The 26,856-nt window shown below is 52.7% G+C and overlaps 1 protein-coding gene across 1 annotated transcript in view; it reads left to right on the top strand.

Annotated features, from left to right (window-relative positions):
- The first annotated feature begins 3,478 nt into the window (after nucleotides 1-3,478).
- CASZ1 (castor zinc finger 1) overlaps nucleotides 3,479-26,856 on the top strand; it is a 141,353-nt gene continuing 117,975 nt past the window's right edge. Inside the window, exon 1 of the mRNA XM_007463150.1 lies at nucleotides 3,479-3,591. The gene's annotated coding sequence lies outside the window, so the exon portion shown is untranslated. The remainder of the gene's footprint in view (nucleotides 3,592-26,856) is intronic.

Genomic DNA, 26,856 nt, shown 5'->3' with positions numbered 1-26,856 from the left:
GATTACTTTCAAGGCTGTCCCAGTCACACAGACTGAGACAGACTTAAATTTATTTGTTCAAAATCAATCATTGAGAGGCTCCTGGGTGCCAGGCACTGTGCTTGGCTCCTCGGCTCCTGCGACAAAGGCACAGACCCTAAGGCTCACAGTCTAGTGGGGAGGGACTTCCCTGGAGTCTTAGAAATGGGAGAGGCTCTTAATCACATGCAGCCCACCCGCAGGTAGGGGGCCAGAAGGATGGCCTCCGTAGGGTACTTAGTTGACCCCACCTCCCCTCCTGCCTGTGCAGCCTCCTCTGCTGAGGCACAAGTCACCAGAGCCATCTACTTCCCCACTGTCAACCCCTGGCCAAAAGCCAGGGAGTGGAAAACTCGGCAAAGCCACCATTTCAACTTGGCAACTCCTGGCGACTCCCAGGTTGTACCAGCTCCTCCTCCCTCCCCCAAACTTTGTCCTAGACACTTTCTACTCATTCTCCTACAGCTTACGTCCCTCAAGGGCAGGGACCGCAGAGGCTTATCTTGATTCACCCCAGAGAGCGAGGGCTTACTAGGTGCCAGGCTGAGGTGTGGAGGACACGAGGGGACACAGAACAAAGTCCCTGTCTCCAAGGAGCTCCCATTCTAGCAGGGGCAGCTGGACAGGAAATACGGAAACAAATGAATAAGCAAAATCTTTGTAGACACTCAAACAGGGTAAAGTGAGAGAGAAAGGCTGGGGAGCTACTTTAGGGAGAAAGCCTCCCTGAGGAGGTGACATGCGAGCAGAGGCCTGAATGATGCAAGGAAGCAGCCGAAAGAAGGGCATTCTGGGCAGGGGGGACAAGTGCAAAGGCCCTGAGGTAGGGACAGGCTTGGTGATTTCCAGGGCAGCAAGAAGCTAGTGTGTCGGGACAATGTGACCAAGGGGAGGGTAGAGGGAGGTGAGGTCCAAGGGCAGGCAGTGGTCAGATCTTGCTGAACATGGGAAAGAGTTTGTATTTTATTTTAGGGAAAGCTCAGGAAATGCTAAAATGAAGCAAATGAGGAAAAGACCATCTGATTTCAGTCCCTGCAAAGCGAGTTGGGCGTGGGGAACAAGGCACTAGAGGCTTTCGAGGCTGGGGCTGCTTTTTGGGTGTGGTGCTTTCTCCCAGCCTTTTGCTTTATTTTAGTTTTGTTTTTGTGGTGGGGGGGTGGTGGTTGGGAAAGGAAGAGGAGGCCTCCCTTCTCACCTCATGCCATCCCAGGCTTGCCACTGTTTCCAGCTTCCCCCACCCCAGATGCACGCATTTCCTTCACAGGAGGTAGAAAGCCTCCTTGGCGGGGGTCGGGGAAGGATTGTGAAGCATCTGAGAAAAAATGGAGGGAAGAATAAATGTTTTAATAAAAGTGTGATGGGTGAGATGCAGCTGTTGGGGTGTGTGTGTGGGGGGCAGAGCCTTATACTAGGAAAGTGGGGAAGGGAGAGACCAGCAAACTCCTCAACCAGCTTCTCAGAGGCAAGGCTTAGTGGTTCATTTTTTTTTTTTAAGATTTAATTTTATTTATTTTTGGCTGTGCTGGGTCTTCGTTGCTGCGCACAGGCTTTCTCTAGTTGCAGCGAGCAGGGGCTGCTCTTCATTGTGGTGCACGGGTTTCTCACTGCAGTGGCTTCTCTTGTTGCAGAGCACAGGCTCTAGAGCGCAGGCCCAGTAGTTGTGGCGCACGGGCTTAGTTGCTCCGCGGCATGTGGGATCTTCCCGGACCAGGGCTCGAACCCATGTCCCCTGCGTTGGCAGGTGGATTCTTAACCACTGCGCCACGAGGGAAGTCCCTCGTGGTTCATTTTTGTCTCCCCAGCCCCGGTGAGGATGTGCTCTTCACTGGGGCTCTGCAAATGCCTGGGGAATGAATGAATGAGTACAGGACTGTTGCTGGAGAAAAAACGGACAGAAGAGGAGAAGGAAGGGAGAGAGGGCAGGAAGAAATGAGGAGAGGGAACACTGGATGTCCCAAGGAGCGACGACAATTACTGGCATTTATCGATCACTGTCTTGGCCCAGGCACTTTTCCTGCATTAACTCATTTTAGCCTCTCAACACACCCAGGCAAGTAGTACAATTATTATCCCCATTTTACTGTTGAGGCAACCGACGCACAGAGGGGTCAAATGCCTTACTCAAGGTTACCCAGCTGGTAAGTGGCTGGGGTCTAACCCCAAAGCCCAACCTGTTAACCACGTTTTTACACTGTCCCAGGCATGGAATGAGCCCAGAATCAAAAGTTAGAACACCACTTCTCAGGTCATTACCCCTCACTAGTCCTGAGAGGCTTTGCTGAAACCTTGCAGATTAGGCCCCAAAGTCTACCAGCCTGCAACAGTGCTTACCAGCCTGTGGCATTTCCTTCTAGTTTAATGCATTTTGTTGAACACTTCTCAAAGCTGCTGGTCATCCTTTCAATTTTTATTCATTTATTCAACGAGTCATTTAGCTATTTGTTTACTAGTGTGGTCAATTTCTCCTTATCTCATCATCAGAGTGTTTCCTCCTTTCTTTCAAGTCTATTTCCATTCTGTCCTTGTTCAGAAGGGAAAACAGGTACAGTGATTGGTCAGCCCTGGGATGGGCACTGGCCAGGCTGAGAAAGCCAGGACCAGAGCCATCGCTGCTGACCTCCAGGCTCAGCCTGGCGTGGCCACCTCAAACCTCCTGGGAGGTGGGCAGAGTGGGCAAAGGGAGGTTGATCTCCAATGGAGTATGAAGGTGCCCCCTCAAAGAGGCCTTCTTTATCACCCGGGCAGGGGAAATTAGCTCTCCCAAGATACCCTTTATCCTATTGCCTTGTTTTATTTTCTTCATGATCCTTTCACTCTCTGAAATAATATTATTCTTTTGTTTTAATGTTCATTATCTGTACCCCACCCCCCCCCCACCCCCGCCCCACGGCCCGGCCCCAGGTTCATTCTTCACGGCTTATCTTGTTCACTTAAGGATTTATTTCTTGCACAATGGACTGAATGAAAAACTCCCTTGCAAAGAATAAGTGCAAAGCGGATATCAAAACAGTGAGGACATCACGTTCTTTTGGGTTCGACAGTTCTAACATTCTAACTTGCAGGAAAGAGCTATAGTTCTTCAGAGGAAAAGTGGAAAGCAGACTGGCTCTCGGGGTTCAGAACAGGTGAAAAGTAACCCACTCCCGTCTCTCCTCTCTTGTCCCCCCCACCCACCCCGCCTTTGCTCCACTCAGTCCGGGGTGGAGAAAGCTTCTCCAGCTGCAAAACGGAGCCGCGCGCTCAGATCTGCTCCGCAGGCCGCGTCTCGCCGCGCGCGCCCGCCGAGCTCCGCGGGGCGGTGGGTGGGAAGAAACCGGGAGGGGAAGGTCTGGGGGTGTGAGGGTGGAGCGGAGCCCGGCCCCGCGATCCGGCCCGGGTTTTGCTTGCCACCCACTCGCCCGCTCGGCCGCGGAGAATTCCTTAATCACAGCGGGCGAGAGCAGAGACTGGGAGCGAAAAATCCGGGATCCGGCAACTTTGGGTAGCGCATGCGCGCCCGCGGCGCTCCATCCCAAACACACACACATTTTTCCCCCGGACTTGGAAAGTCACCCAAAGCCGCCCCAAGTGCAGGTAAGAGACTCGGTGCTCCCTCCGCCGCGGCCCCCCCACGCCCCTCAGCTCCGCGGGCCTCCCGGGGTGCTTCCCCGCCTCGCCCCCTGTCCGGGTGCAGCCCCCCACCCCCGGGGCTGCCGCTTGCAGCCGGGAGCGGGCGAGCGGGCGAGCGAGCGAGCGAGAGAGCCAGCCAGCCAGCCAGCCAGCTTGCGAGCGGCGGCTGCCACCCAACTCCGGCCGTGCGGGAGGCAGGGGGCACGGAGGGCTGGCACCCGGGAGCGGGGCGGCGCGTCGGCCGCCGCGGCCAGGGAATGCCCAGCGCGCGGCTCCGGGGAAGGGGAGGGCTGCTGCTCCTGGGGGTCACTTACTCCAACTGAGGGGGCGGCGGGGTAAGGGAGAAGCGGGGGAGGTGCCAGGCGCGAGTGCAGGACTTTGCAAATAGGGTGGGGGCGCCCCCCGCGCTGCGGGCTCCGGGGGGGGGCAGGTGCTCGCCAATACCCAGTAATCACTCCTTCCCCCTACGCTCCCCCCCTCAACCTCCCGAGCTGCAGGGGTTCGTGCGCTCTCAGGGGCAGAGAAGGAGGCAGGGGTGAGGGGCGCCTGGGGTGACTTTGCAAGACTTTGCTCAAGGGAAGGGGGTGGGTGGGGAACCCCTCCAGCCGACTCTTGTTCCCCAGTACCAGGGTGTAGGTGCTACCGGCAGAGGTAGGCAGTGTTCACTTAGGCGCGGGGTGCCAGGGGGTGCCTCCTGGTGGGAAAACGAAGGCAAAGGTTGCTTGGCTGGGGGGAGCGGCGCCCCCTTTTTCATTTGTGCCTGGGAAGTTTGTCTCAAGTGCGCTGCTCCGGGCGCGGCAAGTGGAGCTCCTCACTGCCCCCCCCACCCCCACCCCAGCCTCTCCGGGTGCAGGGCTGGCAGTGTTGGGCACAGGGAGCCGGGATGCCGGCTCAGGGCCGTTTGACTGTCGGCCGGAGCCCGCCTGGGTCCCGGGAAAAGTTCGGGGGAGTTGCCGCGGTTGTCGTGTGCTCTGGGAGAGAAGTTGCGCCCGGGGACGTGGGATGCCCGACTGGCGGGCCGGTGGGAGGGTGGAGCCGTGCACTCTCAGGGGGCTCGGCCGAGGTGGGCGAGGGTCTGGTGGGGTCTGTGCCCCCAAGGGTGGGCTGAGGGTGACCCCGGGGCTCAACAGTTGGGGAAAGGGAGCCCTGAATCCAGGGCGCACGGCTAAAATAGGCACCAGGCGGAGGACAGAGAATGGTAGCTTGTGGGAACACGGAGGGGCACCAAAGGGGAGAGGGCCGGGCTGCCCGGTCACTTGGGGTCGAGTTTCAGGGCAAAGGAGCGCGTAGTGGCTGGTGGAGGAGTGTCGGGGAGCGGGGCTCCAGGGGGCGCACGGGAATGGGGGATCGGCCAGACCGACAGTCCCGGGGCAGGGGGCCGAGTTGTGCGCCCGGGGTGAGCCGGCCGGGCGGAGCGGCGGCCGGTTTATTTTTACTCGGTGGCATTTGCAGAATGTGCAGCTGATGGCCGTCGGCCGCCAGGAAGTTTTGCTTTCTGTTCTTTCTCTCTTTACGAAGCCAGCGCGGCCGGCAGCGGACGGGCTGGGGAGCCGGGCCTGGGAGGGGAGGGGGCGGCCCTGGGTTGGCAAGGTATGGGCAGGGGCGCACAGGGGCGGCGGGCGGGGGCTGGCCGGGCGAGGGCGGCAGGCGGGCCCTGGGCCGCTGCAGAGCTTTTGGGCGAATGTCTGTCCCCAGCGTTGGAAGCTCCTCGGCGAGGGGAACAGGTGTATGCGCCGTCAATCACGGCGGGAGGGACACTTTGGGGTCGTAGATTAAGATAATAATAATAGATTTTTCTCTAGGGGGTGGGCGCAGATTCTTCCTACAAGTCATCCCCGACCCGGGTCCGGAGTTGGGGGAGGAATGGAGCGCCGAGGGAGGCAGGGGGACGCTTCACCTTTTCACACAAGTTTCTTTCTCCTGACCCGGCTTCAGCTTGGGAAGCGGGCCTTGCGTGCGGCGAGGACCTCCTTCCAGTCATGCTGGGGAGGGGGCGGGCGCGTGTGCGGTGTGTATGATTTGTCCACCAGCAGAGCAGCAAAAACACCCCTCCAACGTGCCTGGAGCTCCCCCAAACCCGGCTGGATCAAGGGGCAACCCGGGGTTATGCGTCGCTGCCCGGGCGGAGCCTGGGGCCACGACCCTCAGAGCGTGTGGTTGTCCAGACAACACCCCGTACGCTCAAAGAGATGGGGGCGGCGAGGGGGAAAAAGCCAGGATAATCGCCGGGCAAAGTTGGTAAATTTAGGGCGTCTCTAAGCTGGTACAGACGCGCGATGAGAGCGCGCGAGGAGACTGGAAAACAGATCGCCGGGTAAATTGGTGCGCCTGCCCGCCTACCCACCCCACGGCGCGCGCGCGCGCTCGCACACACACACACACGCACGCCACACACATGCACCACACACACACACACACACACACACACACACACACACACACACACGTCGCCGTCCTAAAGGGAGCTGTCCGGGCTGAGCAGGAGCAGCTGCGCCGGCCGTGGTGAGGGGGGTAGTTGGTCCCCGGGGGCTGCGCCCGGGCTGCGCTCCACGTGCCCAGAGGGGGCGCTGGGCCGTTCGGCGCCCGAGCGCAAAGCTCCGGGTTTGCGCCCTGGTGGCGGCGAGGCGGTGCGTCCCGGGCGGGCGTCGCGTCCCGCGCCATCTCCGGCGACTCGCACTGCCTCCGCTGACGCCCAGCTGCTTTCCCACTTCCCAAACTTCGGCGTTATGGTTTTCACCTCACTCGAGCTCTGAGACCCTCTCCAGGGCAGGGTGGGGAACTTTTCCCTTCCCGGTAGCGGCCACGGCCTCTCTGCCCGGAATCCGGCGAATTGGAGAGATTGACTCCCCCCCCCTCCATCTTGTTAGCCACCTTAGAGGCGGTTAACGAGAGTTTATGGGGAATATTGTTGAACTTCAGTAATCAGGTTTCCAGCGATCTTATGCCTCCTGTTTAATTTATTAGACTAGTTATTTATTCTGTTGATGATAATCTGTTGCTGGTTTCTATGGAGATGTTAAACTGATCTCTTTCAGAAATCAAACTCCATATGCACTAAAACGTTTAAAGGGGCAGTATCTCTCTCCTTTTTCCCTGACTTTTGTTTTGTTTTGTTTTCTAGACTTTGCACCTTGCAGACACTTTGCGTCTTTCTCTGAGTCTCGGTGCATTTTATTTCCTTCTTACGAAGGAGAGAAGCCCGGAGACTCACGCTCTGTGGCAAGTACAGCTTATTATGGCTAGAAGAAAGCCAAGGCTTTGATCCCTAAGTTGCATCATCATTTAAAACAGATCATTTCACCACCACCCCCTTCTCCCCCATAATATAAGAGCAAAATTCTTTCAAGATCAAAGAGTTCAATCTAAAAAAAAAAAAACAACAAACTGTTGTGAAAAAAAAGGAAGTCAGTCAAATGTGAACCTCTCCTATATATCTGCTCCCCTTGTGTTTAAAGAATTTTTTGCATAAGAAAAACAAGACTTGTAGCTCAGCTAATTTTTCATACTTATTAATAGTTTATCTTGCCCCCCCACACACTTTTTTTAATTTAAAAAGAAGTTCAAAGTTAGATTTCTCTGCCTGCGGGGGTTGAGGTATATTTGCTTCTCTTTTAGATCCTGACCATCTGTTTTTGGAAAATTAGCCTCTGGGAAGAGGGGAAAAGGAGTTTTTACTCAAACCTAATGGAGTGCTTTAAATATTTAAAAAATATTCTCACCCAAATATTTTAAAGTCTCAATTTTTCTACTTTTTAGGGAAATATCAGTAACCTCTGGTGTATGAGGGCATATCAACTTTTCCTCCTTCCCCCTCTTCTCTCCTCAGGTATTTTTCTGTAGACTTGTGACTTTGAGGGGGTGGGTACAATGAATTAAGAAAGTAAGGCAAAAAAAAATTTATCTTGGTTTGTGACAGTCTGAAAAATTGCAGACCCACCCTGAACTCAGATATTTATCACGCTGACAGATATGATACAAAGCGATTGCATTTCCTAATGATCCTCTGGGACTGAGTTGTAGGTAAAACCATTTAATGCATTTTTAATATTAAAGTAAGGCCTGGGTTCCATTTTCTTGGAGGTGGGGGAGTGGATGTCCCTCTCTGGAACTGATGCTTTCTGAGTGTACTGTTTTGCTTTTTCAGCTAGAGCCCACCACCTCCCACCCCTTCACATTTCCACTTACTTTGGGGAGGGATGAGCCGCACACAGGGCATTTGGCTTTTATAAATAAATTTGTATCTGGCCAGAAGATCCAATACTAAATAAGAGCACACTTAAAAAGAAAAAAAAAAAAGAAAAGAAAAGAAAAGAAAAAAAACAAACCTCAGACTCCACCCCTGCTATAGGAAATAAAACAGAGGCAATACTTGACTTTTTTTTCTCCTTCTGCCATCCTGGTTCTCTTTTATATTATTTTATTTTGGAAGAGGGTGGAGTGGTTGTTACTTCTCAGCTCAGAGGAGAGAGGACCTATTCCTGTTATTTCCCTCTCTGCTATATTTTAAAAATGTGTTTGATTTGGATTGCAAACAGAACAGGCTTACCGGTAGAAAAGAGCACTGTGGCTTTAAACTCACGAGTTTGCATATTCTCCTTGTATCTTTCCCCTTTGCTAATTATTGTGTTGTTTTCAGAGCAAATATGTCATATCCATGGCGACCGGGCAGGTTTATTGTCTTTCTGAAGCAATAGCTCACATAAGTAATTAATGACTTTCTTTTTTTTCCTCTGGCTTAGGTTAAACAGATCATTCAAGGAAAGTCATATCTCTCTTCTCTCTCTCTCTCTCTCTCTCTCTCTCTCTCTCTCTTTCTCTCTCTCTCTCTCTCTCTCTCTTTTTTAGCCCAGTGACATAAGAACATGAGTTAGAACAAGAAAATACTTTAACCAAGAAGTCAACAGCTTATTTTCCCCCATTTCTTTTAAAAGCTAAAGTGTCAGCTTTCAGACATATGAGGCTGTCATTCTTGCAGCCGAGAGCAGTGCAGTCCACGCGTGGGTTGGAAACCCATTTGAAGGTTGTACAGCAGGGAAAGTGCTGGCATGGGGGGAGTAACCTGTAGGAATTTGTTTTTGAGGTGGCGGGGAGGCACTCCGAAATGAGTATTTCTCCTGTATTTAGCGGAATTTAATTAAATTGTGTACAGGAAGGAATTAATGAGTCGGTAGTAATGTCGGTAGTCGTCGTCGTCGCCCCCCCCCCACCCGCCCCCCTTTTCCCAGTCTGGTTAATTGGAAAGACAAAGTTTTTCTTTTCAATTCACCTTGAACTTCAGCATTCTCCAGCCTTTGTTTCAAGTGCTTTTTCCTAGGAAAGTACCTTTTGGAATCCCTTCTGGTTAGTATTTCCAGCATTATAGCGGGGGTTTGTTTGTTCCCCTTAGACCTACAACTCAGAGCTGGTTTCTGCTTCTCAGGAATCAACAGCTATGATGATTGATTATAACCTGGATTTTTAAACTTTTTTCTTTTTTTGGGGGGGGTGGGCAGCTTTTGAGAATGTAAAATGATATAGATGGCCCATCTCTCTTCCCTATCAGGGAGGGCAGAAGCAATGTTTTCCTTTAAAAAAAAAAAATCACCATTTATGTTCCACCCTTTTCAAATGGACCTTTTGCTAATAAGCCTTATGATGTCACCTGGTAACTTTAGAAATATCCTATGTGTCCAACTGATATTCTTCAGCAGCCCCGCAACAGACATGCATTAATTAGGCCCATTTATATGCTGTTGCCCCTCTTTTTGAAATTTCAGGTGTAACCAAGGGTTTGTGTGTGTCCTTAAGAAAGGGGAATGAAATAAAGAGAAAAGCATTTATATTATATTTATACCTGGACACAATGAAAAAGGATAGTTCCCCCATCTGAAGTAAGTTTAAAAAGGCTGTGAGTCAACTGAATGAATCTTTAGGCTTTTGGCATTAAAAATAAAAATATAAAGCGGAAGAGAGATTTATTTGGTATCTGGTTTCTGAAGAGAAGAGAAGGCCAGGCAAGTCTGATGCTGAGACTCCAGCGGACTTGTAATTGAGCCCGTAACCTCTTGATGTCTATATCAGAAAAACAGACACGAGCTGAGGGAACGGAGGAGAGGCAAACAAGCCTTGTAGAAGAGAGAGCTCAGGGGGAGATTCACAGAGGAGAGAGAGAGAGAGAGAGAGAGAGAGAGAGGGATTTAATTTATAGGCATTTTAAAAACCGTAATTTCATTAGGATCTGTTCTTCCCCTTCTCTGAAGGGCAGCCCAGCAGACCGATAAGGCTGGTCCCTCTGCCGGGATGCGTGGTGTGTGGGTGGGCATCCTTTTCAGTTCCGAGGGAGCATTTGTTTCCCTTCTGCCTACTTTCTGCTGGCTTCCTCATTTTGGAATTTTAAAATCCCAAGTCGCCAAAAGTTAGCCGTGGCTTCTGGCTGCCTGGTGGTCTCCCCTGTGGGTGCCGCGCCGCTCCATGAGCGGGTCTGTCTGCTGCCCGACCTTTGGCATCAGTGCGTCTTCCTTCTGTTGCCAGGTGGCCCGTGGTTCCAGCCACGTGAGACCACTGGAGAGGGTGGGCACCCCCATCTCTGCCCCCTTCAACTTTACCAAGTTAAGTTGCTGTGTTTCGGAGGCCACAGTGTCAGGGGAGCCCGGGGGGAAGCTAAAGCCTGTCGTAAATTCTGCAAAAATTAATCAACCGTTTAAGAGCTGCACGTTAACAAGGGTGTACAGGCAGGCCGGGCCTTCTCCTGTTCCCCCTGTTCAAAGTCCAGCAGAGCCAGGGTGGCCGGGACGGTGGGAAGGGAAGGGGGAGTTTGTGTTTTATTTTTGTTTTTTTATCTGAATAATTGAGAACAACTGGAGAGAGGGAAGAAGAGAGGGATTTGTTGAATATAAATCCTCAAGTGCCCTTGTTCCATATTGTTGGAATTTTTTTTTTTTTCCTTTTGGTCTGGATTTGTCCTGTGTGTCTTTGGTGGAAAAGATACGTAGAGAAAGAAAGCAAAGGAGGGGGATGGGGGGGGCAGAGAGAGAGAGAGAGAGAGAGAGAGAAAGAGAGGGAAGGATGGAGAAGAGAGAGAGAGAGGGAGACGTGTGGCTCCTTTGGAACTCATTATCATTCTTAATAAGTCTTAAGGAATAAAGGAGAGCATTGAGTGTAAATGCTGGGTAATCCTAACACTTCTCAAGGTGAGAGGAGTCTTGAGGACACAGAGAAAAGAGAGAGCAGAGGAGGGGGTGGGAGGGGGCCCAAGCAGCCCTGGGGGAGTGGCAGGCCCAGGGTCTGGAGGGTTCTGCAGGAGGCCTGGAAGCTGGGGTTGGGGACACCCAGAGGAGCCCCAGTCAGATGGTGTCAGAGATGACACTGGGAATCTCCAGGAGAGGGTGACTTGCTGGGACAAGGAGCAGGGGTGATAGGAACCTCTACCCTGGGCCCGCCCTGCTTTGGGTTGGGGTGGAGGCCAGGGGCCACAGGGCCTGTGCTCCTTCCTGGGCATGGTCTCCCCAGCCAGCTCAGCCCCTGCCCCCTGGCCTCGGGTTCCCGGAGGAGGTCCCGGGGTCTTGTCCTGCTCATTCTGGCTCCCTTGCATTGTCTGCTCTGGGAAGCGGGAGGGACAGAGCAGCGGCCAGAGCTCAGCTCCGGACACTAGGTGGCTTAGAGGATCTTTGAGGTTTTCCAAGACGAGCAGCCACTGGCTTCCTCTCTCCTCCCCGCCGGTGGGCTCCGCTGTGTCCGTCCTCTGCCGGGTCCAGGCAGCGCTGGCCGACTGGCAGGAGGGCGAGTGGGCACGGGCCCAGGGGTCATGGCATGGCTCCTGCGGCCGGCGCACCCAATGAGCAGCTTCCAGGCAAGGCGAGGAGGAGGCCACGGGCAGCTTCCGTGGGGGGAAGGCAGCCGGTCAGGGCCACTTACAGGAGGGCCAGTTGGAGCTCAGCCCTGTGTTCTCTGCCACTTGGGCATGAGGCACTGCTGAGCCCATGGTGGGGGGGGGGGCGGGAGGGCAGTCTCTGCTTCTTCCCCTTTTGAGTTCATGTGCCCCCTTGGAGAATCCTCTTAATAAAAAAATCTCATAAGCATAAATACTGCTCATACTTGGAGGGGTTTCACAGATCTTATAAACCCAACCAAAGACTCTCTAGGGTCCCTTGCTCTGGTGGACTTCTTTCCAATTCTCTAGGACTATAGGGGGGAGGGGGGCAGTGATGAGGCAAAATCAGTTCTCACCGCCACTCCCACCCCTGCCAGCCTCAGTACCTGGGGAGCAGAGCCACGTCAAACTGTGACGTCCACTGGGCCCCCGCAGGTGGATCAGGGCCAGTGCTCAGGCGCCCATCTGAAGCACCACACCTGATAGGTAGTTGCCCTTCTCTGGGCCAAAGGCCACCTCCCCCTCATCCAGCTGGCATTGTCTCGGGTTCCTGGGGTGTTTGAAGGGTCTTAGCCAAGGTCACGTCAGAACCACTGATTGTTTTCTCTAGGGACAGTGGTGGGCAGGGAGACACAATTCATGTTTGACTTACTGTTGTCAGGTTTTGTGTGTGTGAGTGTGTGTTTTTAAACTCTTTCTTTTGGAGAGTAACTTCTGGGGAGCATGCAGAAGGGGGTGCGTGGGAGTTAGAGATGAAGGCTGATGACTGAGCTGGTGAAGCCTGGAGGGAGAGCAGGACGGGTTAATGGCGGGTGGATTCTGCTTTTCTGCTCTTTAAAAGCAGTAATGACCGAATTGTGTGCCCTGCGTGTGCCTTGCTGACGAGATTTACCGAAAGGAAGCTGCGCTGCCTCCTTGCTGCTGGTCTCGGGGCGGGTGGGTAAGCCTATGTATGTGTGTGTGTGTGTATGTGTGTGTAAATGAGAAGACGGGGTGGGGGAGTTAGCTCTGCCAGGCTGGCACCCTTCCCCAGCACTAATTGCTGGCAGAGTACCCACGGGGGCTGTGCCAGCGTCTCCAGCTCTGGCCGCCCCCCCTCGACCCCAGGTAGCTCAGCTGTGCAGCTCTCTATGCGAGGGCCATTTCCGGGCCCACTAGTCCTGGAGGCTTCTTTGGGAATTTCAGGGAAATCTGATCCTTGGTGGGTGGGGTGACCATGGGCCAAAGCCCCAGAATCCCTGGTCTGGCATGAGGGGACAGGGTAAGACTTAGGTGGTCCAGAGCTCCCCTGAGGTCTAGTTGTAAGCATCAGGAGACCCCATTCCAGTTCTGATTCTGCAGTAAATCATCGTGTGGCCTTGGGCAAGTCATTCGACCTCTCTGAGCCTCAGTTTCTTTGCTTACCAAATGGCCTCTGACACTGTTGCCCTCACAGGTTTGCCCTGACCGTTGTCTGGGCTTGTAGCTGTGAAAGTCCTTTGACATAATTAAGCGTGATGAAGAATTTATCATGGTCGCGTTGTCAAGTGCAGGGTGCCCCCAATGTCAGATGAGCCCGTTTTATATAATATGGTATTAGCCTCAAAGGGGACGCTTATGAATTCCATTCCAGAAAGCTTTGAGCCTTGATGTTGTGTGGTGCTGGGGTTGCATTTTTGTACCAGGGTGTGGGTTGGTTCTTTTGGGGGGGGGGGGAGGGTGGTAAATAAGTTGTGTAATTCAATCTTTAGAAAATGAACAGTTAAATGTATCAACCTGGATGAATCTCAAAAACACAATATTAAGCCCCAGAACAAGTCACAGAAATCGCTGGGAGCTTGGGGCTGAGTTGGGGGTGGGTGTTGCTTTTCAGGCAGTATGGGGGAGCCCATTCAAGATGTGCGGTGTGCTTAGCTGTTTTGAACCATGGATTCAGTGAGGAGCTGTGTATATTGTAGATTATGCATTCTGGAGCCAGCTAGCTGGGGGGTCAAAGTCATGCCCTTACATCGGTTACTTAAGTAGCCTGTGCTTCAGTTTTCTCACCTGTAAAATGGGGATAACAGGACCTACCTCTTGGGGTTGGTGTGAGGATTAGATACGGTATGACGTGTAAAGTGTCTTCCAGACCCAGGTAGGGGTGAGTGTGGTCGTATCTGCCGCCCTCCAGGGAGTGCTGTGGATGGGAGCGTGGGGCAGCCGCTCTCTACGTATCTGGGGGCTGGGACCCTGGTAGGGGTGGTGCACGATGGTGTTGGTTGGAAATTCTGAATTTTGTGTTTTACCTCTCTGGGCTGCCTTGGTATTTTTGGTGATGAATCAGAAGGGGATGAGAAGACTGTGCCCACTTTCAGAGTCAGAGCCCAAGTGGGGCAGGGGCCATTGGTCTCTCTTTTCCACTGTGGCCAGATTGGCTGTTCCTGGAGCTTGAGGGGTAGGGTGGGGGCAGACCCTGGGAACTCACTCCGGGTGCCGGTGGCCTCCACCTGTGTTCCTGTGGCCCGGGAGCCTAGTGCTGAATGCCGGGGGTCCCCGGGGTCCGCGAGTGTGCAGAGGCTCTGCTGTGGTGGAGACATGTGGCTGGCAGAGGGTTAAGAGCTGCTGCTGGAGTCGGGCTGAGCCCGGTGTGAATTTTGTTTCTCTCAACTGGGCAAATGAATTCCTTTAATTCTTTGTTTCCATGTCTGTAAAATGGGAGTTGGAATTCCTACCTTGTGAGAATTAGGTGAGAGGATAGTGATTGTAGCTGCCACGTGCTGAGGGTTGATGTCAAGCTTTCTTTCATGAACTGAGCTTAGCCCAGCAAGCAGCACACAGTAGGGACCACACAGTAGGGACCACGGGATAAGGATCAGATGATTAGCAGACCAGCCTCGGGCCAAGCCTCAGGTGCATCCCTGGATGACCTGGAGCTAACTGGAGTGCAGGAGGGCCTAGCCAGGGCAGCTGGGCAGGGGCGTCATGTGGATGGAGCCAAGGTTTAAGCCCACCCTTGGGTGATTCTTCTCCGGGGGGCACTCCCCAGGCGTGGGTGGCGGTGGGGACGGAAGGGCCCGGAGCAGAAACAGAGGAGGCCTGGCGGCAGTGACCTAAGGAGGCAAGGGCATGGGGGCTGTGAAGCAGGGGGCACTGGAGGGGCGAGGGGCACTTATGGAAGATGAGGTGTATGAAACTCCATGGGCCTCTCCCATTTCACTGTGCTATGCCCAAACACCCCGGTTCTTGTTTCACTATCTGAGATCTGGGAGCAGGTTAATTTCCATGACGAACTCCAGGCCACGTGCTCCGAGGATTTATCTAATTAAACTGATGCTTTTTTCTAAGAAAGAAAGAAAGGAGGGGAGGGAGGGAGAAAAGAAAGATAGGAAGGGAGGGAGGGAGGAAAGGAGAGAGGGAAAAGAAATGGAGGAACAGAAGGAAGGAATGAGAGGGAGGGGAGAAGGGAAGGAAGGAAGGAAAGATAAGAAGGAAAGGAGGGAGGGAGACAGATTAGCTGGAGGCAGACCGGTGGTTTTTGAAAGGCCATGACAGAGTGGAGGAGGTGGTGGCTATGGTGGGGGTCTTCCTGGTGGGCCAGGTTTCTGTCTTCGGTTACTTTTCATGTATTTCCAACATAGCTCTTGGGCTGGGAAGGAAAGGGCTAGCTAGAGGGATTCTGGATGTGTACTGTTCACTACAGTAGCCACTAGCCCATGTGGCAATTTAGATTAAGTTAAATGAAAAATTCAGTTCTTCAGGAATTCACTGGCGGTCCAGCGGTTAGGATTCCGGGCTCTCACTGCCGAGGTCCCATGTTCCATCCCTGGTCAGGGGAACTAAAATCCCACCAGCCACGCAGCGTAGCCAAAAACAAAAATTCAGTTCTTCCATGAGCTAGCCACATTTCAAGTCTTCCATAGCATGCAGCACAGAGAAGGAAGATTTCCGTCTCATAAAGTTCTATTAGACAGAAGGGTGCTTCCCTCAGAGCCTGGGCTAAACGGATGAGCCCCCAAGGGACAGCGATGGAGGTTGGTGATGGGCTGCTGGGATGTACCCACATGTCAAAGGGACCTCCCTGTCTGGAGCCAAGGCCTCTGTCGTGCTGGGGCTGCAGATTCCCACGCATGTAGATTCCACGCATGTTTCCTCTCTCCTAGGGCAGGTGGGGCTAGAGTTCAGCAGAACAGGGTTAAAATCCTTCTCCCACTTACTGTCTCTGTGACCTTGGGCCACAGAGGGGTCGTAACTCTCTGACCCCGTGGAATTGAGCTAACGGTGGATAGTACCCGTCTCATTGGGTCCTTGCGATCGTTAACTGAGCTGATGGGTGTCAGCACTTAGTCTAGTGCTGGGCGCATAGCGAGCACTTGAGAAATGGGGACCACTCTTATTATAATCATTATAATTATAGTTGTTGATATTATTTTCATAATGATTATTGAATAGCTTTTGTGGCTGCTAAGTTCTTAGGGACACTGCTTGACCAAATGCTGATTTCTCCATAATCAACACTTTAAATGAGCCCCCTCCCAGACCCCTTTCTTCTGAGATCCCAGTTTGGATCCCTTCTTTCCATCTCTCCCCATCCCTCCTTTTTCCGGCACAAGGAAGAGCTGAAACTGCCCCAGAATTAACTCTTGCAGGCCTTTGTATTATACTTGTGAATTAGACCCCCTACCCCTTCCAACACATGTATAAGTGTGCCCGTGTGTGTGTGTGTATGTGTGTATGTGTGTGTAAAACACACACACATACACACATACACTCTTCTCCATGGGCCAAACTACATTAAAAAAATAATAGTTCTGGGGGGAAAATAGGGGAGAGCAGATGTGGCCCTGACAGGGCTAGCTGGGTTGTTTGCGGGTGGAGGTGGGGTTGGTGGCCTCTGGGAGGGATGTGTGTGTTTATTCCTGGACATTGCCCAGTGCCCTGTGTGCTAATGTGGATCTGAAAAGTCCCCTGCATTGTGCAGGCTCCTTTCCCCGTGAAAAGGCAATTGAGTCAGTGAGTTCCGAATGGATTGGAGCTGACAGTAAATGAAAATCTGGCAGTGGGTAGAAAACAAGCTCCCCTGCCCGTACCCCCCACCTAACACACACTCGCTCTGCCCTCCCTAAATTCCCAGTGCTTGTTTGGTTTTGAGAGGGTGTTTGAAAATAATTGTGATTCCTTTTGGTGTGTATCAACGTCATCAGCTGGGGTTCTGCCGCAGCCTCCTGCCCCCTTCTCCAGGGATGGCCTAGCCCCCTCCCCCAGGTTGCTGTAACCCCACCCCACCCCAAACTCCCCTTCGCCTCCGTGGCTCCGCCAGCGATCCCGAACGAGTTAAGGGCTGAATCAACTCTAGACCCAGCTGTACATTTCACTCTGGGTTCCTGAATGAAGCGATGTGCTGTGCTCAGCACGATTGGAGACTGTCTGCTTCGGGTGGCCCACCCGGCCCCCACCCTGCTGGGCTCCACCAGCTTCCATGGACCTGCTGCTGGCAGCTGGGAAGCTGGTGGCCCATGCTGCAGGGATCTTGTCTGGTGCCCTCCCCACGGCCAGCCTCCCATCAGAGACGTGTTTTAATTTGAAAAGAAAAGGTGCACCATTTGGAGTTGGCATCATCCCTGGTTTGCAAGGGAGGCTTGCGATATTGAGGGTTCGTATGTGCCGTGGGCCCTGGCCCCCCATATTTTCCGTCTCCACCATGTCCATACCGGTACATCAGCCGACAGATATTTATTTCTACCTAGCTCTTGCCAATGGTCCCCTGTCCCTAGACCCCCACCCCACTGCCACTTAAACGTCACCAAGAGCGCCAGGGAGGAAAATACTGCCACCTCGCAAATGCTCCTCCAGTCACCCCATATTTGTAAAATGGCATCTCTTTAGCCTGACTGTCTTCTCTCGGTGGAGGTGTGGCATCTCTCCTCTTCCTGGGGGGCAAGAGGCAAGGAGAAGCACTCATTCTGGCAGAATTCCAGCCTGCTCTTTGGGGTGTATGTATCCCCCCATGGCTGAGGATGCCTCCCAGGAGCCCCCTTCTGGAAAAGGCCTGGTGGAGTGTCGTTACTTTAGCAGCTGTGCTGGGAGAGGCCCCCATGCGGAGGCACCGGAGAACAGTGGTCAGATGCACAGGTTCAGATCCCTAGTCCCTCATTTATTAGTGCTGTGACTTTAGGCGCCTCCCTAAAGGCTAGTGCCTATAGTATGGTGTTGCTACAAGGATTAAATGAAATAATGCTGGTAAGGCCCTTGACACAAGGCCTGGCACATGGTAACAAAGGGGAGCTATTATTGTCACTATTACTGTTACTACTCCATCCTCCCCATCTGTCATCAGGAAGGCAGGAAGGGGTAGGGCTCAGGCCTGTCCCTGTGTTCGGGCTCCAGGACACCCTAGGCCAGGCTGGAGCCACGGCCCAGTGGCTGTGGCCCCTGGAATTTTGCTGAAGCATACTTGCCAAACCAGCAAAGCAAACGTGTTGGTCCAGTACGGAGCCCTGGAGGAAGCAGGGAGGAGGCTTGCCATGCCCAGGGCTGGACTCTTGGATCCGAAAGGTGGCAGCCCCTGGGCTGGCCTGGCCTGCCTGGCCCAGGGAGGAACTGCCTCTTAGACGCTGGCACCATCTTGCTTCTCTTTGGCCTCTCCTCAGAGTTGGGAGCGTGGCCCCTGCTCTCCCCCAGGTGCAGGTGGCCTTTGCAGCCTGACACCTGTTCCTGGAGGGCGGCTGCCAGCAAAGGTGCAAACCCGGGGATCACCCTCTGTGTCCTCTGGGTCCTTTGCACGAGGCCTGTTTGCTCCCGGAGGGACTCGCCTGGGCCGGTCCTGGGGGAGGGGGTCAGAGAGGGGCTCGTCCTCTCATCCCAGAGCCCCATTCCGCACCCTCCAGGTGAGTCACAGGAGAGCCAGGACCAGCATCCTCAGATCTGTGTGCTGGGACCTTGCTGGGGGGTGGGGCAAGGGGAGACACGTGAAAGGATGAAGGATGTGGAGGGAGTCAGGCAGGAGGTAAAGCGTCCTGCTTTTGTCTCCAAGGGTCAGCAAGCAAGCTGAGTTGGTTTTACATTTTCATTTTATTAAAAGAGGAAGGAAATAGACATTTACCGAGCACCAACTATGTGTCAGATGCTGTGCTGTGACTTTCTGTGGGATTGAAGGACACAGGCAGCTAGTGGTCCGATTCCCATTGTCCCAATCAGGAAATAAGGCTCAGAGAGGTTAAGTAATTTACCTGAGTTCACTCTGCTGGTTAAAGGAGAATCGGAGTTTGAATGCAGGTTGATATGACTCTGACACGCATGCTTTTCTCCTTACACTGGGAAAATACAACCATTATTTTAAATGGTTTTTGAAAATACATAAAAGGAAAAAAATTCACCCATAATTGAACTATGGTAACACCACTTCATTTAGTATTTAGTGTTTTTCCTTCCTGTGTTTTTTTCCTTTGGTGACTGTATATGTGTGTGTGTGTGTGTGTGTGTGTGTGTGTGTGTGTATGTATGTAATATACATTTTACATAATTATAATCATAAGAGAATATCATTTGGGTTGAGACCCAGGATGAGATGGGAGGGTCTCCTGAGCTGGGGCCGCTGGAGAGTGATTGATTCTCGGCAAAATGGAAACCTGGTTTTGGCCCGGAGCCATCTTTTCGGTAATGTGGTTCCTGAAGTTGCACTGGAGAAAGCAAACTGGGTGAATGGGGTGGTGAAAAAGGCCCCAGTATTCCCTCCTGGGTTGGTTTTGCTCAGTTAAGTGGTAGAATTTTCCTTTTAACTCACTTCCTTCTTGCTTTTGACAAATGGGAATATTTGTACCATTTTCCCGAATGACCTCCTCTCCTTGGGGTAATGAGAAAATGAAAGTCTCTGCTAAGTGCTTTGAGATATTCAGATATAAAAATGGAGAGCCGAGTGTTGTCATGGGCCTTTTGCTGCCAGGGCGCTTTATAAAGAGGAAGAGCAGTTTTGGGGGGGAGGCGGTGAAGGTCAGCGTGGAGATGAAGGCCATTGCTAGAAGCAGCATCTCTCTGGGCACGGGGGCCCGGGCGTTCAGGGCCCCACACAGGATGGGCAGGGTTTCAGTGGAGCTCCCTCCACCTTCCTCCAGGTACACACTCCAAGTCCAGGCCCCCACGGTCAAGGTGATCCGGATCACTCAGGCAAAGCCCCCACCTTGGTTCGAATCATGTGGATAAATGATCCAGTTCAAGGAGAGGTCTTCCCCGGCTGCCTTCTCCCTATCTCGCCTCATAGCGTCAGCCTCATAGCGTCAGCCCAAGAATAACACGGCAGAAGAAATACTGTCACCTATGCAAGTAATGATCCTGCAGATGATTTCGAAACATGGAAAAATGTTTATTATGTGAGTGAAAAAACAAAACAACACACTGAAGGCCAAGTATTGTGAACGCCATGATAGAAACTATATAAAAATCGCAAATGCGTATGGACAAAGCTTGCAAGGTAATCCTCCAAAATGAAGATGATAGAGTGAGGGTGATGGGACGACGGTGATTTGTTTTTTATTTCACAACATTTTCTTTAAATTCCCCCCATGATTAAAAACCAACAAAGCCAACGTGTCGGCCCAGTAGGAGGCCCAGTAGGGAGCCCTGGGGAGGGCGAGGGGGCGGGACAGCGCCAGGCAAGAGGGCGCCTGCACCCACGGCTGTGCCAGCCACAGAAACCTATGAGATCTCCAGAAGCCGAGGCGTATCGGTGACTCAGACCTTCGTGTTATGCTGTTCAACAATAGCTTTTGTCCTTTGCCCAAAACCCTAGGCCAGTGTATTAAAAAAAAAAATTATAAAATTATGAGATAGTTTGTACTTTCCTTACCAGCCTGTGCCAGCTTCGGGTGCTTTATTTATTCAAGGTGGGGAGGCAGGGAAGGCGGGGTGGGGTGGGGGGCAGACAAAAAGGAAAAGAAAAACAAGGTAGAACTCGGACAAGGCCCAAGAAACGTTTGAGCCTCAGCAACAAACTTTCTTTTGTTTCCCCAGTGGGGAGAAAAAAATAAGGAGGAAAAAATGCAGAGGACCAGTTTGAACCGAATAAAACGCCTCACGTTTTGTGCGTGGGGTTGCCTCTTGCAGCGGGTTTTCCCTTTTGTTTGTGGAACATGAAAGCTGCTTCGTGACACTCATCTCTGGGCTAGAACTTGATGGGGGTGGGAGTGGAGGGACCCAAGCAGAAAGGGCTGGAGCAAGGACGGCCAGGTTGGGCTCTGGTGAACATGAACATTTCACTTGGCTGTTCTAGCCAGTACCGCCCAACTGCCAACAGCCTTTGCCCTCACTTCCGTTTGGGTTTAAAAGAAGGTTCCGACCTCCTGGTGTCCCAGAAGCAACTCTGTGCTAGTATTCAGAATTTCATGTGAATCAGGGGTGAGGACAAGTTTGCCTTGTACCAGTTTGGATCAGAATGTTCCTCCCAGTGTCCACTGGAAGACATTTTAAGAATAAGATTTAGGAAGAAAGACCTTAGGAGGAGAGAGTTGGGAATGGGTGTGTGTGTGTGTGTAGTTGTGTGTGTGTGAATGATTGTATGTGTGGTTGCATGTGTTGTACATGTGTAAAATTGTGTGTGAGTGATTGTATATGGTGTGTGTAAGATTGTGTGAGTGATTTGTGTGAATGGTTGTGTGAAATTTTATGAATGTGTGTGACTGTGTATGTGAGATTGATTGTGTGTGAGAGAGATTGAATGATTGTGTAAGTAATTATATGTGCAGTTGTGGGATTGTGATATGATCGTGGGTGATTGCAATTGTGTGTACATGCGTCCCCTTTAGTCTTAATCACTTTTTCCCCCAGTAGTAATAGCGAGGCCCAGTAAAATTTATGGGGGCTTATATCTGTTTCTTCCCATATTACCTTTTCCCCATTCCCCAAACCAGTTCTCCTAGTGAACCTGTCAGGCAGCCCGGACCCTGGGCTGATTGGCCATTCTTTCTTCAGAATTAGTTCAAAGGATTTTGTAGGAATAATCCAGGGTCTTTGGCAACAGGGTGACCAGTAAGAGAAGGAGGCTTGTGGGTTAAAGGCAGAGTCACAGCAGTCTGAGGTGGCCTGGCCTGGAACTCAGATGCCCCAGTCTGAGACCCTGATGAGGATCCCAGCGCTGTTGGCCTTATTCCAGGGCTCCCGTCTGCCCTTGCCGAGGCCATCTCCGAAGCGGATTTGCCATCAAACCTAAAGCTACGTGGGCTTTAATGTGACTTCCTGATCTTTCAGTCACTGTGACCATTCCCGAGAAGGCAGCACAGGGATGATTGTGTCTGTTTTACAGATGAAGAAACTGAGGCCCAGAGAGGGGAGGTACGTTGTCTAAGATCACACAGCTAGTCAGTGACAGATTTGGAACCAGGACTGAGTGTTTGTGCCACTTGGAAACTTGGTCATCTCTCCCGATGGCTCAGGGCAAGACTGACCAGTCCCCAAAGACAAGGAATCCTGCCTGCGTCCACTTACGGGAAACACAGGGACCCTCCTGGTGGGTCAGACGCTCGGTGGCTGTGGTTGGGTGACTGGTCTTCTGGTTTCAGGGACTGTCTCTGCTGAGGAACGTGTGCTGGACGGTGAGACAGGAGGAGGGGGTTCTAGCCCCACCTCTGTCACCCACAAGCAGCCACTTCCCAAGACCTCAGCTTTGCTGTCTATGGATAGAGTAAGAGCCTGGACCCAGTGGTTCCTCTTCCCTTCCTACTTTTGGACGGCGGAGCTTCCTGCCACAATCCAGAGTCCTCAGCTGCGCCATGCAGCAAACCGTCTCCCACAACCTGTCCAACCAGAGATGCCAGTTTTCCCAGGGCTCCCATGAGCTAGCTCCCTGCCCCTTTCTTGTGCCGGGGACAGCCTTTACAGGCTCATCAAGCAATGCCCCCGGCCCATGCCCTGTGCACCTGCTTACTGATAACTGCATGTCTGAATGTGGCTCGTGTCAGAGCCCTTTGGTTTGAGTACTCAGAGGCTGAGACGTGAGAAAATTAAGAGAAGGGAAAGAAGCGGTACCCTGTGACAAGAGGCAGCTGTGGTGAAAGGGGCAGGCGCCATGCCCGGGGTGAGCACCATCTGGGCGGGAGGCCTGGCTTCCAGCTGTGGTGGCTCCGGAAGGGCAGAGCCTGGGAGGGATGATTTTGAAGCCACTACTATGGAGATTAAGGGGATGAGAATGTAAATCTCAAGTAAAAAGGTAATTGAATGTAATAGCAAACACTGCTCGCTCTATGTTAATTTTAGCTCTTCCCCTGGATACAAGGCGCTGTATTAGTGTTTTATTACCATTTTGTTTGCACTAATAAAATAGTAAAATTTATTTCAAGGAAGTTGAAGGATGGTTTTACAATGCAAATTTGAAGAAATTGGACTTTTCATTTATGCCTCTGCTATTTTATACCCTGACGGGTGTAAATTAGCTACAGGGACCGAGCAGACCCCACTGATGGTGGCTTGGGAGGCGGGAGCCCTGGCAGAGGTTCCAGACTAGCTTAGGGCATAAAGCAGAATGCCCCACAGAGAGGCTGGGGGGACATGGGGGGTATGATTGGGTGGGACGGGGTGGTGGGTGAGGGTGTGTCAGGCATGAATGACAATGGTTGTCAGCAGACACGTCACACACTGAGCCTGCAGGGAGACACACGCGGCCTCAGACCTCAGGGCTCTGTCTTTCCTCTCTGCCCTTTGGCCTCCTTCCTGTCTTGACATTGAGCCTCAGTTAACCTGGTGAACCACCAAGGGGAACTGAGCAACTTCTTTCCTCTGCTACTCAAAAGGAGGGGTAGACCAGGTGTCCAGTCCACACGACACCCTTTTTTTTTTTTTTTTTTTTTTTTTTTTTTTTTTTTTTTTTTTTTTTTTTTTTTTTGCAGTCCGCAGGCCTCTCCCTGTTGTGGCCTCTCCCGTTGCGGAGCACAGGCTCCGGACGCGCAGGCTCAGTGGCCATGGCTCACGGGCCTACCCGCTCCGCGGCATGTGGGATCTTCCCGGACTGGGGCACGACCCTGTGTCCCCTGCATCGGCAGGCGGATTCTCAACCACTGCGCCACCAGGGAAGCCCAACACCCTTTTTAAAGGGGCTGCAGGTTTAGGGGAGCCATGGGAATGTGAAAGAAAGACACTGAGCCTAAAAAGAGCCAGGGAAAGGGACCCAGGCCAGACATCAGTCTGGCAGAGACTCCCCGGCACAATCCCCTTCTCCATTCTTCTTTCTGACCCGGGCATACTTGAGAAACTGGATGAAGGATGTTTTCAATAAGCCAGCATTTCTTCAAGTTGGACCAAATGGTAGTGTCCATGAACAAAAAAGGCTAGAGGACTGAATTTTTAAAAAAAAAAAAAAAACAAGTTGTCTGGATTTTAGGGAACTGGATAATAGCACAGGGAGGTGGAGAAGGGAAGGAAAGGGATGATGAGAGAGTTTCATTTTGAGTTTTGGGTAGAGAATTCAGGTTGGTTCTTGTTTTATCCAAACCGGTTTGTTTATCTCTGAAGAATTATCAGCAGCAATGGCCCAAAGCGCTGCATTGGGGGACCAGCTTCCAAAGGGTAGGGATCCGAACAAGTGTTCTAATGTCTGGCGAGGTCTGTAGCTTGTATTGCCCTGGGTTCTCTGGCTGCCTGCCTGGTGCGGGGGAAACGGTGAGCCAGTGACGCTGGTTTCCAGCCCCAGCCCTAGGTCTTGTGGGGTTTTTCTCTATGTGTTTTCACTCCCTGTTCGAGAGTGATGTGTGTGTGTGCGTGTGTGTGCGCGCACGCACGCACGTGCACGCGCGTGTGTTTAATGCAAAGATTCAAACTGTTGATACCAGCAAGGCCAGAGATGAAAAACTGGAGCAGAAATGGCGGCAGAAGACACTTGAGGCTTCCCTTGACTGAGGGCGGTGTGAGCTCTGGGTGTTAGCATTTGGCTCTTGGACTGCAGGGAACTTGGCACTGTGGCAGGGGAGGGTGGGCACAGGCTCCCAGCCTCTCCTGGTGGCTCCTCGAGGGCCTGCAGGCTCGCATTTGGAGCAGAGGGGTCTGCATTGACTTGGGTGGTGGGAAGTGTCTGAGGGTCAGGCCGGCCTCCAGCAGCAGGGCCAGCGTTCCATGTGATTATGTTTGGAGTAGGAAAGCTCTCCATCTGGGGCTCTTGGATCAAGGGGCTATGGATGGGATTTCTTGGGATCATGGGGTTTAGAGGATATTCAGAAGGCAAGGGACTCCAAGCCTGGACCCATAACAGGCCAGGAGCCTCTTCCTTCCCGCTGCTGGGAACACGGGAGGCCCTGTGGTTCTGAGGGGGCAGAGAGGGAGGACCAGTGCTAGTGGAGATGGCCAGGACGTCTTTGAGAGTGTTGCTGAAAGAAACCACAGATGAAAACATTTAAAAGTGGTGCGTCTTTTAGCTTTGGAAATGGTTCCCGATTCTCTGAGAGCAGGGAGAGTGCATCAGGCAGGGGGGTTACACTTCGGGTGGATTTCAATGCAAAACTGTAATTACATCAAGGAGCAGATGGAAATGGGAAAAGAGGATTAGTGGTGGGGCCTGCTTGGGCCTGGTGGTAGAGGTGGCAGGCTCGACCTCTGTGCTTGGATCACAGCAAAGGTGGTTTGCCCCGGACGACCCTGGGGAACAGCCTGGCTACGTCTTCTCTTCTGGTCTACTCTTCACTCTCCCTGAGCCATTGCTGGAGAGCCGGGTCCCCTCTGAGTAGCTCAGGCCTGCTTCCCACCCTCCCTGCTTCTCAACGCCTGTTGTCACGTGTCAGCTCCAGCCTGGAGTAGAAGGAAGCTCCATTCTGATTGATTTGACATTCTTTTCGGCATGGGGTATATGTGTGCGTGTGTTGGGGAGAGGGTGACCCTAAAGGATACCAGCAGATTGCTCTCATGGGTGGCCAGTAAACCCTGGAAGCTAGGCCCCCACTTGCTGCTTTGTCCTGTTTGGTTTGGAGGAGCCTGTGGACTGGCTTTCTCCTTTAGGTGGGAGAAAAGGCTGCCAGAACTCTTAGGTCTTTGGCCCACAAGCCTCTGACTCTGCCTCTCATCCCGCTGAGCCCCCTGGGGTGTGACGGTGGCATCCCCAAGTATTGTGAACCCCCAGCTCACCTTTCTCTTCTCCCTGCCCCCCTGCCTTGCACCTGTCAGCTGTTTCATTGACTGTCTGGCTTGGCTGCCACCCATCCTATCCTCCCAGGCCAGCTCCTCCCTCCCTCCACCCCTCAGGCCTACACTGCCCCCCTTCCTGTCTCTGCCCACGTCTGTCTCTACCTGCCCGTCGTCGGCACACCTGAGAATCCGAGGCTGCCTAACGGAGTGTGGGGATGCTTCAGGGTGTTTACCAGACAGCCAGGATAAGGTATTAAATCCTGTTGCTGTCTTCCCAGGGCCAGGTTCCTCAGATGGTTTTCCAAATTCCTAATCTCAGTGCCCACATCCCTGCCCGGCCCCTGTTTGATGGGAGCCTTCCTTTCCGATTGAAGCTGAACCGAACAGGATCTGTCGTGAGGTTGGGTCTGTGTTCCCACCGGGGCATGATGACATGGAGGTCCAGCCCCTTCCTCCCTGGAGGAAGGAGGTTCTTCCTTCCTTTCCTCCCTCCTTTCTTTGGGAATCTTAGGGAGTAGGAGTCAGGATTCTGCCACCAGGTGTTCTAGAGCCTTCTTGAGTGCCCCCCTCCCCTACCAGTGTGGTCATGGGGCAGGAGCAGGTAAATGACAGCCCTTCCTGAGCCCAGCGTTACAGTTCTTCCTGCTCGAAATAAAAATAGCCAGGGTGGGGTTTTGCCCATGGTACTGAACACCCTGACTTGCCCCAGAAGAGAGTCTGCAAAGCAAACCTGTTTCTCCACGGTGTCTCTGCGCTGTTTTGGGAGCGCTAAGAAGGAGGCGTGCTCCTGTCCGGTGCTCTGGGTGGACACCTGTCCTCATTAAGCTGGCCTGGCCTCTGGGGTGACAGGAGGGCTCAAATGTGCCCCAGTGAACAGCGACATTGAGGCGCCCCGTGGTATCCACTTGCGATGATGGGCAGAAGAATCTTCCGGGGGTCTTCCCTTCTCTAGGACATCTGAGGCTTGTCTACCCTTCCTGGGATGGAGCAGGGAACTCTGTCCCAATCCTCAGCCTTCTCTCCCAGAAACTAGACCGAAAGAGGCAAATGAGGCTCCTTCACTGCCCCCTATCCCCCAAGCTGGGAACTTTCTATGAGAGGTAGAGCACCCTTCAGGGGGTGCTTGGGACTGGTGGATGTGTCCTTGCTCTGAGCTGCCACGTGGCCTGGACAGACCTTTCTAGTTTCGGCTTCTTTTTCTCTGGCTCTGTGTTCCCTCTTCCTTTTCCCTCCTGTGCCCCCTCTCCTCCTTGCTCCAGGCAACCAGAGGTCTCCTGGGTTTCACAACACCGGGAGCTCCCTTCTCTCTCCAGGTCTCTTCACCTCATTCC

This window comes from Lipotes vexillifer, unplaced genomic scaffold, assembly GCF_000442215.2.
Source record: "Lipotes vexillifer unplaced genomic scaffold, Lipotes_vexillifer_v1.1 scaffold109, whole genome shotgun sequence".
In the NCBI taxonomy this organism is placed as follows: Eukaryota; Metazoa; Chordata; class Mammalia; order Artiodactyla; family Lipotidae; genus Lipotes; species Lipotes vexillifer.
The sequence above is the reverse complement of the archived record's forward strand: the minus strand, read 5'-3'. Positions and strand labels throughout refer to the sequence as shown.